This window comes from Dermacentor silvarum, unplaced genomic scaffold, assembly GCF_013339745.2.
Source record: "Dermacentor silvarum isolate Dsil-2018 unplaced genomic scaffold, BIME_Dsil_1.4 Seq4978, whole genome shotgun sequence".
NCBI lineage: Eukaryota > Metazoa > Arthropoda > Arachnida > Ixodida > Ixodidae > Dermacentor > Dermacentor silvarum.
Genome location: NW_023606330.1, coordinates 30,640 through 48,295, shown reverse-complemented (window position 1 = coordinate 48,295; position 17,656 = coordinate 30,640). Strand labels below are relative to the sequence as shown.

The 17,656-nt window shown below is 46.8% G+C and overlaps 1 long non-coding RNA gene across 1 annotated transcript; it reads right to left on the bottom strand.

Annotated features, from left to right (window-relative positions):
• Positions 1-1,978: 1,978 nt before the first annotated feature.
• LOC125941865 (uncharacterized) lies at positions 1,979-6,322 on the bottom strand. Its single transcript, XR_007464653.1, has 3 exons — positions 6,223-6,322; positions 2,834-2,911; positions 1,979-2,091 (listed from the first exon to the last, which is right to left on the bottom strand). It is a non-coding gene; the product is annotated as an uncharacterized LOC125941865 (long non-coding RNA).
• Between the last annotated feature and the right edge of the window lie 11,334 nt (positions 6,323-17,656).

Genomic DNA, 17,656 nt, shown 5'->3' with positions numbered 1-17,656 from the left:
GCACATACAAACTCATTTGTCCCCGTCTTTCACACTTCAAAAATAGCTCTTAGCATTATAGCACTCCACAATACGCATATTAAGAGTCATGATTTATTTAAAACCCTGAACATCCTCAACATTTACGATTTGGCAACATACAACATCGCCTCCGTCATGTATCAAATAGTCAATGAAAAAACTAGCCTTGACAACAGTCTCGCTTCGCCCCTCACTTCGCACTGTTGGGAACGTATCGCGCTTTCGTTTTTTATTACCTAAGGTAAATACTAATTACGGTCACTTCAGACTGAAGTTTACAGGCACCTCAGTTTGGAATAGGCTTGATAGTAACCTAGCCAATCTAAGAACATTGCGCACATTTCTTAAACAATTAAACACTCACTTCTTGACAATGCAGAGCACTGCGCATGCTTGCACACATCCTCCCTTTTTCTTTTCCTATGATGATATTTTTTGATGATGTGAGGAAGAAAATTGTTAGAAAAATTGATTACTTATGTGTCAAATATTTCTGTACTACGGTATTTTCTCTTTTTGTTTTGCTTTTTGCTTTTCTTTATTTTTAGTTACTTCAGCTGCTTTTGTTTTATGTGATTTCTGAGTATAAAATACAGCTGCCATAGAAGTGCTTTTTCCTTTATAACAATCGGTCGGGACCCTTTAACAAATTTGTTGGGTCCCAAAGTGTGTACTTTCTAATTCTATGGTTTACCTATGTTAATAAACTGTCAAACTTTCAAGTTGCCTCCACGTCGTGTCCCACTAGCAGTCGTGTGCTGTATTCTGTAATGTGTGTGGTTGACGATGTTTGTATTTATTATGTATTGAAGTAATCCAACCGTGCATTATCAGGCGTTATTCTGTTACGTGGTTTGCGTATATTAGAAGTGCTTTTCAACCTACTATATGTATAAAGTGAAAAAGTAAACGAGAAGAACAAGGACATTTGAGGGCCTTCAATTTTTGTGGGTTATAAAAGCGGGAGATGAACAGATAATGAAGGCAAAGAAACCAAAGGGTAAATTGGTTTCCTGCTTTAGCGCATGTATGCTTGATGAGGTTAGGACTATACACCACGTATTTCCAAATATGCATTCATAATTCTTTAAGTATACGTCAAATGAGGCAATTCAATGATTTCCTCTAGATTGCTCTTACCATAGATGGATACATTTGAAAATAGGTAGAGATAATAATTAGACAAGTAAATCTGCAAATTAGTCAAATGCACTTTTTAACCATAGGAGACAGATGAATGACGCAATTGAAGACTTGAAGCTTAGCAACCTAGGAGCTCAAAATGGTTTCCAGAAATGAAATAAGCTGAGACTGTTTATTTTTACAGTACAATTATTTCTAAGTAATTTCACACAGACAATGAAAGAGTACCGCTAAAGAGCGCAACTGTCATGCCATTTGTAGACACCCATTAATGGCGTGCCTGCTTACGGTTGATCGTCTGGCGTCCAAGAAGCGAGCGTACTCATTAGGCCACCTAATGCTCGCTCGCTAACTCGAGTCATTTTACAGGTATGGCTCTGTGGTAAAGCATTTATTGAAAAATCATTTATTTATCTAATCTTCCCTGTTTCAAGGAATCTGTAACACATTTTGTGAAACATCTGGTTTATAGGCATGCTCTGTTGCGATGTATTGTTTGAATGTTCAGAACTATGGTGCGCTAGCTGACACTAATGTTTTTAATGAACATGTGCTCTATAGCATTTTGCTAGCACAGCACGTCAACGTCATGAGAAACGGATTGGTGGTGATGGCGGCCAAAAAACGTTTGCTGTGGATGCCGTGTTGCCCTCACGACACTTGTGATAAACATGAAAACCGTGGAACCCGTCCGAGTAACGGAATAGACGGATTGACAACACGTTAGCATTGTCGTCATAAGGGCCAACACATTTTCAAGATGAATATAAGCAGGTACCAGCATCGTATTAAAATATATAAACCACATATTACTCACATATTACTTTTCTCGTACGCAGTCTTCATTAGCGTCAGTTTTTGCAGGTAATTGTTCTGCCTTAGAGTCCAGAAATACTGTGGTAGGGAAGAGACACCAGAGAGCACCACCTGCACGCACAGAAAGCGTAGCCTTTCTTAATGATTTTAATATAAAATGTATGCAGAACTTGGAGAGCATGTAAGCATGCATGTCCTCTACCATGTCTGTGTTACGCTAAACTGTGAGTTCATTGATGTAAATGTTTTAAAACAACCCATTTTAATTACTAAAGATTATGTGGTTGTGGCGCTGGCAACTCTAATGTGTGCATTGTTCATAACGAACTAATGCATACTTTTAGATTATCGCAAGGTCTGTAGATGCCTATAATTAAACATACAATTGTTCACAAGGTATTCCACAGCAGGGTATTTCATACACATTAAGTTATAAGTATAATGTTACTAAATATGTAAAACGTTTGCTCGAAATGTCTAAAATTTCGAATCATCCAATTAAAATGGCGCATTACGAAATGAACCACCGGTATTCATGTGCTCCTGATTTGCAGCTTCAAATGATGCTGGTAATTATATAGTTTTACACTAGCCTTCTTGGACGCCATGTGTAGAATGACGCCATGTAAAGAATTCATTAAATGGACACGCAAATAAGTATTTTATCTTAAAGGCCCTAGAAACCTTACTTTATTGCGAACTTGTATTTTCTAATTTGTAATTGTTAAATTTGTTCAGATCTCGCCATTTTCGGAAGTTGAGGCTAAGTCTAGCAGCAGTATTGTGGATTTCAAGAGGAGTAAGTCAGTACTTACGCGATGCTCCTTTTGTATAATTTAAAGCCGCTACTTACAAGGCCGTAGTTATTCTGGACGAGAGACTCGTTAAGGCTTGCGTCGGATGCGCCAATGTGATATTCGAGGGCGGTCACCTGGGGGATTGTTCAATGGCAGGTCATTTGCATAATATATAGAGCGGTAAATAAATCAGGATCAGCAGGCTCAAAACATATCTATCACGAGGAGGCTTTCACGACAAATCCGGTGAAATGGCAAATGAAAGTAATTGTGCAGGTTTGCCCCAAATTAAAAGCACTGAAAGTCAGAGCAAGGTTTAGCGTTGCATTGAAGATCGTCAGAGGGATATTTAAGAACACAGTGTGTGTAGGAAGAGGGTGGGGGAGGGGGGGGAGGACCAGGTTATGTGACTCAGGACGCAAAGCTACTTCTACTGCAGAGCAGAAAGAGTGGCCTGTCAACCATTACGCGTCTCAAAAAGCTGGCGGGGGGGACAGGGCCATCACCGGAGTCGCAGGCGTGTCTTATGCACTCCAACAGAAAGACAGTGTATGCGATGAGATTGAAAGATATCCGCCAGCGTTTGCAGCCAACATTGAATCTAGACGACGTATTGTCACGTTGGCATGCCGGTGAATAGTTAGACTTTGAGACAACTTGAATGGGTGAACCTGTGCCCACAAACACAAGAGTTATGCTTAGACAGAACAATAGTGACACGTACAGGGTCGACCACATCTAAGGTGAACAGCTCATTAATATTCAAGCCGGTAAAACTACAGCATTTATTCTACTTCACGAGTGAAATGTTCGTTGTACGATGTGTAATTATGTCGATAAACACAATAATGATTTTTCTAATTATGTTCGGAACAGCAGCTGCAATTATGTCTTGAATACTAATGAGGTGTTCACCTTAGAGGGGTCGACCCTGTACATGCGTCTGTCGTCGAAACCTGATATGCGCGTCCAACGCGCAATTATTTTTGCGCTACCGTGTTTTAAGGAAATGTTAGATATGGAATGACGTCATCCAATATCTCGTGATGGACGTGGACATGCTAACGTGTCGGTAAGGGTCTTGTTTAGCAGTTCCCTAAGGTAACTCGAGTGCGGGTGGTAGGCGGTTTTCCTCATGTGACCTGTCTGTCTTTATTGCAGAATTGCTTGGCCAATCTCCGCCGTAAAAACAGTACCTCTGTCGGCGATCAGGCCCACCTTTTGGCAGCGCTTTTGTTCCGGCGTAGCAGATAAGATAATCGGTGGCGACGATGATATAATTATTTCCTGATGTTGAACTCGGAAAGGGTCCCAGTAAGTCTATCCCAACCTGCGGGAACGTGTGGCGACGAGATTTGATTAGCTGAAGGAATCCCACTGGCCTTGCTGGGGGTATCTTGCCTCATTGACAGTCTAGGCATATCCTGAAGTAGTGAGCAACGTTGGTGTCGATGAGTGGCCAGGAATACTTCTTCTGTATACTCGAGAGCATCCCTGACAATATGAGGTGTCCCGCGGTTGGGTCGCTATGTAAGGGGTTAGAGCGTCTGGCCGCAATGCTGATGGCAGAAGAGAAAGTAATTGGTACGGACTGGGGAGAAGTTATCTTTACAAGGACACCGTTTTGCAACTAAAACGTAATCAATCCGGATCTAAACACCCTTTGGACAACGTCATTCAATTCTACCAAGCACTCAGCAAGGCTTCTCAATTCTAGGTCGGCCCGCTGCGGTTCGGCAAAGGCGTTAGCGCTTATTGTTTCCAAAAAGGTTCCCTCGTCTTGGTCGTCTCATGGAGGTGGATCGATGCGGGCGCAAGGCACGCAGTCGGCATCAGGGACTTTTCGTCCACTCTTGTAGACCATGGTAACATGAAATTCTTGCAGTCTGAGGCCCCACCGTGCAAAGCGTCCAGAAGTGCCCTTTAAGTTTACCAGCCAACAAAACGCATGATGGTCGATCAGGACGTTGAAGGTCCCACCTAATATCTAAGGTCGGAATTTCGTAGTAGCCTAAATGACGCTAAGGCATTCTTTTTCTTTCGTAGAATAACTGGCCTCGGCTTCAGATAGTGATCGGCTAGCGTTAGGTACGCCCGTTTCAAGTCCTCTTTCCTTTCGACTAGCACCTAAAATTAACTATTCTTTGGGCGAAACAGTGCCCAGATAAACAAGTTACGCTTTGCTAGAGCGATAGTGACGATCACGTGCGTTGACCATCGAAATCTCATCTGCGGGCCCGACGTGGGGGCTTGACTCCTAGAGCCTTCCTGCGTAATCTCTCGTGCTCGCAGAAGTGCTAGAATATACAACACTATCCGAGTCACGCATGCAATCTGATTATAAATTTTCGGTACTGGAACACAGGCATACAGAATGAATCGGCTGCCAGAATCGAGAATGTTTGGATATATTAACATTTGTTAGCCAGTAAAAAACAGCCACCGAAGAAAGCAAGTCACCCCCTCCCCACACACACACTCAAGAATTCCTGTTGCTAGGCCACTGTTTATCAATTGAAATCACCAGATTTCTGTAAGCTTCTGTCTAGTCCGGAATGCAATAAACCACCGTGTACAAAGACCACAGTAACAACACCGAGGCAACAATTCGACACAATTCAATATTCTCACGAACAATTCAATATTTCTGGGAAAATTCTTGATGTTAGTGCCTAGACTTGAAGACCCTGTGCAAGACATACTTGAAATGGCATTTTGAAGTGCCGTTTTCAAACGCCGTTAAGCGCAGATTGCCATTGATGACTTAAACCCTGGAAAATCACTCGGTCCCGAAGGACCTACTGCGGCTATTTGTAAAGCGTTCAAGCATGCCCAGTATCCGAAGTGCTCCGCCCTGCAGCTGCAGCGGATGCCCGCCATCAACTTTGGACGTGTCCTGGGACAAAGACAATTCGCGAAAGCCTACCTAAAGGTGCGAAATTAAACAGTGATCAAGCTGAAGACTACGAAAGATTATGTACAACCCATTTTATAAGTCACTATTGAAGTACATCAATAAAATGGGCTTGTAAGCTTTTGTTTAGTCCCATACTGATGTTATGCCGCGTGGCAACCGAACAAGCAAAAAAATTCGATATTTACAGATTTGTGTTACAGCAACACCTTACAATAATTCTCAAAGCGGATTCCATTTTTTTTTCATTTTTACTAACAGAGCAATTACACTCTATTTTCGAAGTATGATTACGACCACGCATGTGTTCTTTCTCCAGCTAGTGCTCGCTTCCTTGGTGCCTCACCAGCCTTCTACTTCTACTACCTTTGTCAGAAGATGTCTGCAGTTTTGTATCTAAAATGAAATATCACTACATCAGCCCAGTCACAGTTTTGTTGAAACGTAAGTTTGGCAAGAAGATTAGAACATCTCAATGCTGTCCTACTTAGGCCACACTGAGTTCCTGCAGCGGAAATTCTGAATACGTACCCACGTAGTCATTTCCCCTTTTGTTCCTGAATCCATCCATGCATTGGTTTTGATGAATTGCGAAAAAGTTTTTCCTATGTATTTTGTCACCTTCTCTGCTCTAGAACATGGGTGGAGATTAGGATGGATTGTTAGGAACATTTCGTTTCTTATTTCATGATATCTACTTGGAAATATAAGTCAACAGGACATCATAATTATGACGGTTACCTCAAGTGTGCCCGATAAGGTGTTTTGGGGTTTTCGTAGAGTTAGCACGATTCTAGCACGTAAATGTATATGCGTGTTAGTGTTTATCAATGTTTCTTCCATTGCATCCTATATATATATATATATATATATATATATATATATATATATATATATATATATATATATAGAATTATCAGAAGCACAACTTCGCGGTTATCTTAGGCTTATTTACCCAACAGTTTCAGTAGGTGCAGACCTTTTCCAAGGGATACAGGAAATTCGCAACAGTCTTTTTATATCTTCAGGTACAGCAAGAAGACGCCAAAAAAAGAGAAAAGGAGAGATAGAGAGAGCAAACAGAAAAAAAAACATGAGGGAGAGAGCTCTCTCCCTCATGTTTATTTTCATGGTTTTTTTTTCTGTTTGCTATCTCTATCTCTCCTTTCTCTTTTTTTTTGGCGTCTTTTTGCTCTACCTGAAGATATAAAAAGACTGTTTCGAGAATTTCCTGTATCCTTTAAAAAGATCGGTCCACGGACCGAAACTCTTGGGTAATAAACCTAAGATAACCGAGAAGTTGTGCTTCTGATTTTTCTAAATACGTCTGGTCCAATGAAAAATCCAGTTACGAATATATATTGTGAACAAAATATTCATCTTTCATCTTCTTCACCTGTACATAATCATCATCACGGTGCACGTCGTCTTCGTTCAGCGCGTGGCTCAGCCGAATAAAGGCGACGAGACAACAGCTGTGCTGCTGCCTTACAAAGTGGTGGAGATTGCTTTCGATCCCCTAGACCTCTACGACGTTCAGTTCCACTGGAGATTTGTTCGGGTCGCCGTTTGCTCAACCTGTCCACTGCCATGACCCAAGTACCGCAACCCGAAGCCTCCGGCATCACCCCCGCTGCCCCCCAACCAACCGCCTCCGTATGGACCGTTACCACCCTGCAGCGTCACCCCACCATATTCGCTGGTCTCCCGCGCGACGCCGTCGAGGAGTGGCTGGAGAACTGTGACCGAGTGAGTGAGTACAGCCACTGGGACGACACTCAAAAACTTCGCCACGTCGCCTTCTACCTGTCCCATGTCGCGAAGACGTGGTTATTTAACCATGAGAGCGCCTTGCCCCATTGGACCACCTTCCAACACCAAGTCCGGAAGATTTTCGGAACGCCATCCATACGTTCTGAAGTTTCAAAGCGGCAGCTCGATGCGCGCATGCAACAACCAGGGGAGACGTACACTTCGTACATTGAAGACGTCCTTTCCCTTTGCCGCCGCGTCGACGCGGCAATGAGTGAGACCGATCGCGTTCGATACATTTTAAAAGGCAGTGGACACGTTGCGTTTAACACACTGGCAGTTAAAAACCCCACCACCGTAGACGATGTCATCGCGACCTGCCAGCATCTGGATACATTACAAGCCATCCGTTACAGCCAGACGTCTGTGACACGCGACCTTCTTCGGATGCCGATTTGCGCACGTTGATTCGGGCTCTGATCCGCGAAGAGCTTCAAGAACAAGGCCTGCCATGATCTGCTGTCCTCCAGCTCCCTCTACGTCCACTGGGCTACGAGACCTCATCAAAGACGAGCTGTCTTCCTTGGTTTCCGCTGTACGCCCTGACCCTCCGACGCCGCCAAATCCGCCACTCACGTACGCCCAAGTTGTTGCCATGCAACCTTCCGTCGCTCAGCGTGCCCTTCCGATTCCTCAGAACGACGTCGCAGACTCAACACCCCGTGCACCTGTACCTGCATTTTACGCCCCCTGGCGCTCCTCCCACCCAATCTGTTATTATTGTGGCATTCGAGTCCACATCTCGCGGTTTGTCGAAGGCGCCAGCAGGACGAACGCCGCGGCTACGATGCTTACGAGAGGGATCTGGTGTCCTTTCCAAGCCTATACCAGCGCCGCCCTTCAAAACGTTCTTTCTCCCCACCCGCTCCACCCACGCTCCTCTAAACTACCGCCCAGGACGCCGCGCTCTCCTTCCCCTCTCCGTCGCTCAACATCGCCACTCCAGCCAGTCACCCATACCGACTACCACTCGGAAAACTAGATGGTGCAGTTTTTGGAGGGAAAGCTGCATCGCTCGGACAAACAATCCCTCCTGAGAGCCCGGCCAATTGGTTATTAGTGTATGCTGAAGGTGTGCCTGTTCGAGCATTAGTTGATACGGGAGCCGCTATTTTTATTATTCATGCTCATTTGTGCTATCGTCTACGCAAGGTCACTACACCTTACCATGGCAATCCTTTACGTAGCGCGAATAACCTTACGATACGGCCATCGGCACAGTGTACCGTTCGAGTTTTTATTGAGGGATTCACCACCATATTCCGTTCGCAGTGCTGACTTCCTGCGCTTCTATGCTCATTCTTGGTTGGGACTTTGTTCTACCGCTGCCGCTTTCGTCTCTTGCCGACAATGTCTTGTCCACATGCGCGAAACCGATGACACCGACAAGGGGATTCAGTACTACCACCGTCTGCGAACCGTAGCCGATTGTGTGGTGCCACCTGGCCACGAGCAACTTCTGTGATTGCTTCCGACGTTATTGACAATGACGATGTTCTAGTAGCCCCATCAGCCCGTTGCCTCTCCAAAGGAATTGCACTAGCGTCGAGTCTCGTTCGATTCATCAACGGCACGGCCTTCTCACAGTACTCAACGTCCCAAATGAGCTGATTTTGCTTCCCAAAGGTGCCATCGTGGTTTGCGGTGTGGACACACAGCCTGTCTTGGTGATGGCTTCGAGTACTGGTACTGCAGAACCACGCCCACCTGCAGCGGCTGCTCCTGCTACTGCTCTCGCCAACGCAATCAGTACGGATCTGACTCCGTAACAAGCACATCAACTACTGGTCTTGTTGTCGAAACATAAATCTTCCTTCGACGTACACTCACCTCTCTTACTTCAGCGGCAACTCATCGCATACACGTTGATGGAAGTTCTATTGTCCGCCGTCGACCACATCGCGTTTCTTCCGCCGAACGCGAGATAATCGACGAGCACGTTGCCGACATGCTCGAGCGAAATATCATCCGCCCCTCCGCCAGCCCTCGGTCGTCACCCGTCGTTTTGGTGCTCAAGAAAGATGGCTCAGTGCGATTTTGTGTTGATTACCGTGCCTTGAACAAATAATCCTAAAAGACGCATATCCTTTGCCTCGCATTGACGACGCCTTAGATTCATTGCAAGGCGCGGAATACTTTTCCAGTTTTGACTTACGCTCGGGTTATTGGCAAATTCCGATGCATGAGGCCGACAAGGAAAAAACTGCCTTTGCAACACCTGATGGACTGTACGAATTTAACGTCATACCTTTTGGCCTCTGCAATGCACCAACAACCTTCGAACGAATGATGGACACTGTTCTGCGGGGCCTTAAGTGGAAGTCTTGTTTGTGCTACCTTGACGACATAGTCATATTTTCTTGAACCTTCCAACTCCACTTGCAGCGCCTAGATGAAGTTCTGACGTGTCTCTCTGCGGCTGGTCTTCAGCTGAATACCAAAAAGTGCCACTTTGCCAGCAAGACTATTAAAGTACTGGGCCACCTCGTAAGCAAAGACGGCATTCGCCTGACCCCGAAAAGATTACCGCTGTCCTCCGCTTTCCGAGGCCCCAACGCTCCAAAAAACTTCGCAGCTTTCTTGGCCTGACTTCCGGCGCTTCATACGTGACTTCGCTACCATCGCGGCTCCGCTTCACTGACTCCTTCCTTCAGGAACTCCATACGTATGGTCAGACGAGTGCCGAGCGGCTTTTGACACTTTAAAGCGTGCCCTCACCTCTGAGCCAGTGCTTTGTCATTTCGATGAGTCCGCACCCACTCTACTCCATCCTGACACCAGCGGCCATGGAATCGGCGCTGTTCTTTGGCAACGACAACGCTTTGAGGAACGCGTGGTCGCATACGCAAGTCGGACGCTAACATCGGTCGAGAAAAATATACAATCACTGAGCAGAGTGTCTCGCCGTTGTTTTGGCCATCAAAAAAATTCCGACCGTATTTACACGGCCGCCACTTTACGGTCGTCACCGACCACCACGCCTTATGCTGGTTGTCGCCGTTAAAGAATTTATCTGGCCGTTTAGGTCGCTGGATACTTCGTCTGCAAGAATATGACTTCGACGTCACGTACAAATCCGGCAAGAAACACAATGATGCAGATGCTATCAGCCGCTGTCCGTTACCACCGCAGTCCGACGTTCCCAGCCTGCCTCCATCCGTCACCGAGCCTGTAAACACGTCCTCTGCAGTTCTTTCACTCGCCGCTCCTAACGGTCTTCCTTCTTTCCGCCCTGAGACGTTCGTGTCCCACCAACGCGACGACGCTTACTGCCACTCAATTATGAAACGCCTTCACGGCTCATCTCGTACTCCTAACGGGCGAGCCCGTCGCCAGTTACAGAACTTCAAGTGTGCAAACTCAATCCTCTACCGGTATGTCTTCCACCCCGAAGGACAGCGTTGGGTTCCTGTCGCTCCTCGTTCACTCAGGGAACCGATATTGAAGACATTTCACAATAATCCCACGGCTGGACATCTCGGCTTTCACAAGACCTATGAACGCATCCGCAGTCGTTTTTCTAGGCCTGGACTTGCCACCTGCGTAGCGAAATACGTCGCTTCTTGCTCGCTCTGCCAGCACCGCAAACGGCCCACTTCACCTCCGGCTGGACTGCTGCAACCTCTTCCCTGTCCTGACGCTCCATTCGCAGTCATCGGGATTGACCTCTACGGACCGCTGCCATTATCAGCTAGCGGCAAGAGATGGGTCGTCACTGCAGTTGACCACTTGACCAGGTACGCCGAAACAGCTGCGCTACTTTCAGGATCCGCGGAGGAGATTGCGACTTTCTTCTTGGAAGCCACCTTTCTACGACATGGAGCGCCACGCGTCCTTTTGAGTGACCGTGGCAAGGCGTTTCTGTCGAAGCTACTCGAGGGCGTCCTCCGCACATGCAACACCATCCATAAGACGACTACCAGCTACCATCCTCAGACTAATGGCCTCACAGAGCGGTTCCATCGAACACTCTCTGACATGATCTCCATGTACATCAACGCTGACCACACCAACTGGGATACCATCCTGCCATTCGTGACTTTTGCCTACAACACCGCTGCACTGCGCACTACTGGCTACTCACCATTCTTTCTAGTTGACGGGCGTCAACCGACCTTTCTCCTCGACGTCTCATTTTTGGATGCCCCCGTGAACTCGTTGGCGTCAGTGAGTGAGCAATTCATATCTCGCCTTGCCGCGTGTCGCCATCCCGCCCGCCTCAACACCGAGGCAAGTCAACAGGATAGGAAGACTGTCATATGTAAGAGGCAGCCTGTGGCGCGAAAAAGAAGAGGACGATATGAACGGAGCGTTCCGAACGGCTCGAGCGCGCCAGGCGCGTGAACCGAGCTGTGATCGAGGGAGAAACAGCACAGTTCGGGCATTATCGACGTGGCTTCGGGCCAGGAAGGTCGCATCGCCAGCTACGCTCTGGCAACGGGAGACTTGGGGGTCTGGCCGAGTCCGTGTCGTTGGCCGTCCAAGGTGTGGCCGTCGACCTCGGCAAGTTCGAGTGAGGCTCCTGGACTGGCTGCAGCCTCTCACGGCAGGACCGGGGACCCCAGAGAGGATCCCTCTTGCACGGCAGACCGGCACGTTCGATGATCCCCAGAACGCCATGTCGACACTCGGGAAAGTAGCTGGACGGAAGCAGTGGCCGAGCACGTCGCTAGGCCTAATCTGTCAAGCCTTCCTGCCACGTCAGCAACAGCGACCGGGTTATACAGGCTTCGGAGGCGAACAAGTTGAAGGACCGACTGCAAGGCAGCACGACTATGTGACAGTCGGCGAAGGCAACGACTTTAAGAAAGGTCCAACGAAATCCCCGCCGGGAGAATACGAGCAACGAGGACGAACTGAGTAAGGACGATCCATTCTTGTAGTAGGCCAGAGTTGCCAGACGTTTGTGTAGGAAAAGCCCAGAATCAGTGTGGTCTGAATTAAGGACACGTTTAGTGATTATTAAGGGTTGTTTGTACATGTGTTAGTATTTTTCCTGCAGCGTGTTTTAGTGTGCTTGAGTTTATGGTTGAATTTATTAGGTTGTACATTTTCCAGTACATATTGTTTAGTGTAGTTTGAGTTTTTAGTTTGAGGTTTTGGGGTATTGTGTGAGATTAAAATCTGCTTGCTGTGTTGCCATGCGTCTTCCCTCTCCATCTCTCATAACACCCGCACGCCCCCGAGATCAGTAACAAAAACATCACAAAGACTCGCTACGATGCATTTCACCGCGTCGTTCTGTTCAGCCCCGGCGATGAAGTGTTATTGTGGACACCCACTCGAGTTCCTGGCCTGTGCGAAAAGTTTCAGTCGCGTTTTATAGGGCCCTACACTGTTGTAGAGCGAACTTCCCCAGTGAACTACCGCGTCACTCCCGCTGTCACGCCTTCTGATGGCCGCTATCGTGGCACAGAAATTGTCCACGTTTGGCGCCTAAAGCCATTCCAACGACGTACCGCACCCCTATAACCAGCGGCGAGGTTGGCCGCTTCCGCGCGAGGGGGTAATAGTGTGAGCAAAATATTCATCCTTCATCTTCTTCACCTGTACAAGATCACGGTGCGCGTCGTCTTCGTTCAGCGCGTGGCTCAGCTGAATAAGGCGACGAGACAACAACTGTGCTGCTGCCTTACAATATTATATATATATATATATATATATAGTAGTAAGTAGTACTGGATTTTTCAATGGGCCAAGCATATTTAGGGAAATCAGAAGCACAACTTCTATATATATAATATATATATATATATATATATATATATTAGTCGTATACTTCACAGAGGTAGAAACGATGGAACCCAGCCTTTAAGACGCAAAAACCAGGAGAGAAGTAGACGGGAACACGCGTGTGTCCTTATTCTTCTGTCCTGGTGTTTGCGTCTTAAAGGCTGGGTTTCATCGTTTCTACAAGTATGTACCAACAGACCAGCAACAGACTCTTCACAGAGGTACCTAAATAATCAATGTGTATATGTCGCAATAAGTACAGATGTACAAAATGTCATTTGTGACATTTTTTAGCGTTTCTTAGATAGCTGAAAAGCGGAATATTTGATTTGTTTTTGTATTTTAGAATGTTTAATAACTTTTGGAGAGTACTTGATATCCTGAGTAACAAATATCTTCCGTAAAACTGGGTAAAACTTAAGTGTCTATTTAGAATGCGCCAGACCTCGTCGAACTTGATGCAGTAAATATCATAAATCTCCGTCACCTTGTGTTTAGACACAATCTCATAAAAAATGTTTCCTTGGAGAGCGTCACTGACTGGATTCGGGTATTGAAAGTGACAATAGTGGTGCGTAGAACGGACTATAATTAACGTGTCTGCAAAATAGTATACCACTATATACCGCTAGATCGTATGAAACGTCACCCGAAAGACCGACCATTTTCTTTCTGGAACGAGCGGCTCCAAAGTGAGCGAGAACGACGTCACAGGCAAGGTACTTACTCCTAAAACACACCCCCTACATTGCACCAATAGCCAGTTGCAGCGGGAACGGGGAGATTCTTGCAAAACGCAGAGCGAACGGAAGTTGCTCTGAAATATTGCTTGGCAGCAACAAAATGACAGCGGAAGAAAGAAGGAAGCGGGGTGCAGTAAAAATAAAATTAGTTGAGGCCATAGCTTCGATGTAGGAGTTGCGCGTGCACTGGCCGTGGGAAGCAGATAGAGCTGCCTTGAGAGAAGGGTAGTGCGCTTCCTCTCACTAGTGTTTTTACATTTCTTTTCGTGTATTTAGGCTACTAATAAACACTCAGCTTATTTTCTTGTACTTCAACTGTCTATGAAGGGCAAATACGTGTCTTGGTATATGAAGAAATATCTGGTAGACACAACTGTTCTTCACATTTACACAATGCAAAACATTACAAGCGTCTCAGACTGTGGCTTTCACACGCCGAAAGTTATTAGGGGTGTTCTATTGCTCCTGTCAAGGCATGGATTCCGCGGTCAAATTGAAAGGAGCCAGGTGGCTCAACGCGCTGGCTTGCACGCGGGAAATTGTTAACGGTATTTCCTTTTCCCTCTTGGCGTATGCATCTATGGCATTCTAGTTCTGTTTCCTGACGCGTGCCGATGCAGGGTGGTTGGCTCAGAGCGAGCTATGGTAGCAGACTTCAAAAGCGTGGTAGCCGGTCTTTTTCCGTGACCAAGCATTACATGAATATTCTGCCTAACGTTTAATGACGTGAAGCTACGATGCGTGCTATCGTGTTGCTTGCGCCATCTTCGGAAGGTCGCACCGCAACGAAGACATTCGAAAATCCTTCTTTCGACATTCCGAAAGCTGGCGTTCTCACGAATGATGCTGTGGGCATGAGTTGTTGGTGCGAGACAGGCCGACGGCGCACCCTGGAACGCGGGTTGAAAGGCAAAGAAGGCTTTGCTTTAAACACGGCACAAGCTCTTATGCTTACAAGAAGTTCTCAAAAGACTTTCGGTTAAGTACTCTGGAACAGCACAAGTTTCAATAACCTATAATTTAACTATCCAAATGGCACCAGTTTTTTCTGTAGAGATAAAATGCTTGAAAGGTGAATTTACTGCTATATAATGACAACAAGAAAACTGCATGCATGAGCTCAGCGCAAAGGGAACGTTCCTTAGCACATCAAGAGCATGTGTCGAGAGTGCACCATACGACAAAATACTTCTTTTGTGGGCTAGCTTGACCGTAAAAAATGCAGGACCGGTGTTTTATGGGATAATTAACGCACTGCTGCCACAGTGTGGCAACCATCTTTATAGAAGTAGGAGCTTTGGTTGTGGAGGACAAACTTGGCTCATGATCAACCCTAGCGCTTAAGATGCGTCACAGACAATCACATTCGCAGGGCCGTCTATGGATACGATGAGGTGAATGCGTTGACTAGAACCCACTTGAAACAGAGGGCTCCGAATGCGCCTCATCTATTATAAAGTTCCAGTACCTTTTTTTGAAGGACGGTGTGACCTAAACTACATACCCCATCAGGTACGTCACGGCAGCATTACAGTGCTCATTCTTACACCATTTTCAGCTCCTATGTGGCTTCACTGAAAGGACGCGGGTCAAGGCGATGCGATGGTAGGTCCCCAAATTCTCCCTTCTGTCATGGTTTTGGCCACGTACAGGTGACGTCAATTCAAAGCTACGCCAAAGCCGTCATTTTGATCTACGGGGCAGATCCGAAGGGAGATGTGTATCAATGACGAATATTCCAATGTACGATAAATGCCAATGTACAAGTAAGGTAAAAAGCAGGCGGCAGCACCAGCGGCAGCTCATAGGGAGGAAACGATTAGGGGGACCCAACGAAGAGAGCCTTTGCGTGCTCCAAGCGTCGTGTCTGAGCGCGTCTAGCGTCGGTAAGCACCAACTGCCCGCGAAAACAAACGCGTCGGCAACAATGCGGACACTGATACGGAGCACCAGGATGAGGACCCTACGAGTATTTAACCCACGAGAGACCAGGACACTACCAGCATCTCTCAGCTGTGCGTCAGCTGCAGGCGCACCACCGGTGGTCATGGGATTATGGACGTGGAGACAAGGTGTGCAAAGTGTCGCAAAATTAGGTGCTGGCCTGTCACAGAAGAAGCTTCTGAGGCAGTTTTTTTTAAAATCGATTGGAGTGAATGGGGTGAAGAAGAATGCTCTCAGGGCCGTTCGGATAAACGCATCGTCGCTTATAGAGGGAGGCAAAGAATACTAAGTTTTAGTAGACAAAATGGTTGTTGCTCTTCTTTATTTGGGGGGTTTTAGGTGCCAAAACCAGTTCTGATTATGAGGCACGCCGTAGTGGACGGGTCTGGATTATTTTGACCACCTGCGGTTCGTTAACTAGCCTACAACGCAAGCACGCAGGCGTCTTCGCATTTCGCCTCAATCGAAATGCGGCCGCCGCGACCGGGATTCGATGCCGCGACCTCGTGCTGGAGTATTGACCCTTTTTTGCGGAGCAGTTTTGCTCTACAGGAACGAGATGGGCTTTCGGCGCGCGGCCTAACGTTTCCTCGTGAATGCTCACGAATACGAAACCATTACTGCTTTACCCTGCTACTGTGCGATCAGCTGTCGAAAATGCAACTGGGTGTGCGCTAATGCACTGTGCCCAATTCGTACTGCAAAATATGTAACGATAAAGGGAAGACGTGTGCGGTACTTTGCTGCAAAAATAGTGATTCACATATTATGAACGGAATCCTGTGTCCGCCGCTGCTACATAAGGACTGCTGTGTTGCCGCCCTTCGCGATGCACGGATTTCCTCAGGATAAAAATATAATTCTTCCGCCTGCGCTGTATAGCTAACCTCCAAAGAAGGACTTCCATTTAACTCCCGACGTCGGTACTTAAGAGGGACTACCACTCGTTAGAAAGGAAGTAGCCCCACTTACTAGAATAGTAATTTCCTCGCACGTTATCTACACTCACCCACCCCAACCGCACTCAAACTTATGCCCACCCTATCGCCAACGTATCAATATAAGTGAATGGGCGCACACTTAATCAATGTGCCGAAACATGAGTGACTGCGACTACCCCGACAACAGCGAATGTTGGAAGCTGACGGGTTCGTGACGGTCCACAGATTAAGCGAGGGACTAGCGACAACCTTCTTTGCTACGAGCTGCCGCCAAGTCAGAACATCTTAATTCCAAGCTTTGTGCACAGCAAGAACAAATTTTATCGCAACAGAGCACACCCGCGATCGAGTGATTACGCTGAAAATAAACATCAGACAGTGCCGCACCGAGGAACTTTACTGAGTCAGAAATATTACAAGCTGCTGGTTCAAAATGTTTGCCAAATAAAGAACGCAGAGCACACTGATCCCGATTTAATTCAGAAGCGGAAAGTTTGGACAGCTTGGAAAACATTTCTAGCCCCGCTTTTAGTACAAGTGCCGTATACGCTGCTCGCGCCGTTTGGACAAAGGCGTAATGAGCTCTGAAAGATCCGTGTCGTGCACGCAGTCACCGTCTACGATACGCATCGAAAGCAGTTTTGCTGCGCCGCGCTGGTGTCACGCGCTTGCATTGTAAACGCGGAGGTAACGGAGGTGGCTTGAGGCAAGCAATGGACGCGTCACCACGTGATCAAACATGGCAGCGCCCCACGGCGCCCGCGAAAAGGTTCAATAAAAACTGTCGAGATG